At 40.1% G+C, this 2590-nt stretch overlaps 1 long non-coding RNA gene across 1 annotated transcript in view; it reads right to left on the minus strand.

The window, feature by feature from the left end:
• Positions 1-505: 505 nt before the first annotated feature.
• LOC115031125 overlaps positions 506-2590 on the minus strand; it is an 18817-nt gene continuing 16732 nt past the window's right edge. The window contains exons 3-4 of the long non-coding RNA XR_003836738.1: positions 1981-2110; positions 506-703 (exon numbers count right to left, since the gene is read on the minus strand). This is a non-coding gene — a long non-coding RNA (uncharacterized LOC115031125). The remainder of the gene's footprint in view (positions 704-1980; positions 2111-2590) is intronic.

A 2590-nucleotide genomic window follows, 5' to 3' on the forward strand; every position in this document is an offset into this window, starting at 1 on the left:
GCAGCCTCACACAATTCATGGTGGAAACCTGACAGCTAGTTATTGAATAATGCATTGCTGGGTACCTGAGGGACTGAGTTTGGATCTCTCCAAAGACTGCTGAGTCCTTAGATTGCTCTTGAAGGACTTTTCCATTGGCATGAGGAATGGATGGTGAACTCATATTTCTGAGAAAGTTTTCCAGTCACCCCTGATACAAGCTGAAAAACACCCAATATACTTCTAGAAAAAAGACAAGAGACAATTGATAAGAGACAATGTGATCTTACAGGGCTGATCTGATGGAAGGATTCTGCTTCAGATGTGACGTAAGAGGTCTGGACTATGTACAGATTTGGGGCAGTGGTAAGGGCTAAGCTCTGAAGTACTTTCTAATAATCTAGAAAGAGAATCAGAATCAAGTTTAGAAATAGCAGAGTATGTGGGCAATGGAGAAAAAAAAAGAAGAAGAAGAACAGGAAAAAGAAGAGATTGGAAAATCAAAGAGTCAAGAAAGGGGTGGGACTTGGCCAGTGAGTAAGGATCATGGACAAGTTGCCTAGCTCACCTGTGTCTGTGGTTCTGTGTGTTTCTGCTGTGATGTGGTGCTGTAAGGAGCTCCTGGATCTGACAGGCTAAGAATGAGGCTAGTGGATGATGTTCTGGGACTCCATGCACCAGCACCGGGCTTTTAGTAATCGTGGATTCAGGGTATCCAGAAGTTCTGGGACAGAGATAGTAAAAACAACTTGCTTTTCATTTGTTTAAGAAGGAGATGGGACAAGAATGGGTAGAGAGAATGAAATACACTATGGATACCCAAGTTGGCTCAGTGTTACAGCTCTAAAACTTTTCAACTCATCTTCAAAACTTAGCATTGTTTCTATTTTTCCTTTAGAAAAGATCAGGAAGTAAAACTCCCAGGGGCCAATTATGAAGCTTGACGGATACATAGCATTACACACTGGCAAGTGGGCCATTTATTGTTTAGTAGAAATGTTCGTTACTTAGAAAACAGTAATATATAATAAATAATATAATAATATCTCACACGACTTATCTTGTGGATAAAAAGAAATTCCCTCAGAAATCAACAAAATCTTTTCACATTATGGAGGGCAAGATCTTGGCTTGGGTTATTTGAGGACTCAGTTGAAGTCACCTGTATGAGTCTTCAGTCTATAATTGTAAGCAGCTTATTTAGAAATACTTGTTTTGCCTTCATTTCAGAAGTTCTTTTCCATAAAAGACCTTTAGTTGGCTTCATTGTTTTGGGTCTGTGGTAGAGCAGTTCTTCAAGGTAGGAGAAAAGCCATTCCTAATATGGCCAAGAAGCAAAAGACAAAGGACCAGGCCTGAGGACCATTTCCCTCTTAAAGGGCATCTGCACCAGTGACCTAAACTTCCCATGAGGTTTCATATTCTTCCAACTAACCCATCATTTGTCAAAAGGAGAACCCTGGAAACTAAGTTATTAAAATATGATCCTTTGAAGGGGCATTCAAAATTCAAATTATGGAAGCATCTTTTCTGATTTGTGCTTGGCCCTTTAGTCAGCAGGAGCTGCCATTTCCAGCATCTTCAAGTTGCTCTCTCCTCTGGGAGCCAGATTCTATGAACCAGGTGGAGAGCCTAACTAACTCAGTTTATTGTACCAGATCGTTCTGGGAGGAAAGTAGTTTTAAATTTCCATTGTGTTTTGCTTTGCTCTTTATAGCACCAGCATTCAGTAAGGAAATGAAACTCTCTAGCCTTGTTTGATTCGGGAATTCTCTCGTCTTCCAATATGTGAGCAGAATGAAAGTCTCCATTTGTTTAATTGGTTGGTACCTCAAGTTAGTGTTCTTGTTGATAGCACCATACTTGGCAAATGTACTTTTTATCTTTTCTTTTCTAGGTCTGTTCTTTTTCTTCATTCTTTGTGTGACTCATATGTTCTGGCTTTTTGAAATCCCCAGAGAAAGTTGTGAATGATGTATGAAGAGAAAAATCTTTACTCACGGCACAGTAGGAATACATATTCACTGCTGGACTGGTCTTTTCACTGTGTTGTAGGATTGAATATCCAGCATTCACCCTGTACTGCCTCGAAGTCTCTGGAGCTCTGGATTCAGTGGCAAGGAGCAGAGTCCTGCAGAAAAGCAGAGCGATGAAATTATTGACCTCCAAAAATCTTTCATCCCACTCTGATTCTGTATTCAGTACAGGTAGGGCTCCTCAAATCCCTGTAATTTTAACAACGAGACAGTACTCTGAATACAAGATACAGAAAATTAACCCAAATTCTGTGATATGGGGAGGTGGTGGCGGGAAAGTGGAGATCGTCAGCACCCTGAAGGCTCACTGCCTTTAGGAGAGTATCTTTCCCTCATCCTGAATTGACAGAACTGTTATCATGACCTAAGAAATCAGGAGAAAGGATCTAGATCTGTGCTTCATTGTCTTTTCCTTATGCAGAAATCCCTGAGAATTATCATGGTTGTCTGAGAACTTAGTATATCCTTGGTACATGATCTAAAACTCTCTTCTGTTTCCAAATGAGATATCCAACAAGGTTCTTTAAAATGTTAAAAGTCATTTAAAATCATGTGTGAGTGTGTGTGTGTGTGTG

This window comes from Mus caroli, chromosome 5, assembly GCF_900094665.2.
Source record: "Mus caroli chromosome 5, CAROLI_EIJ_v1.1, whole genome shotgun sequence".
Classification (NCBI taxonomy): Eukaryota; Metazoa; Chordata; class Mammalia; order Rodentia; family Muridae; genus Mus; species Mus caroli.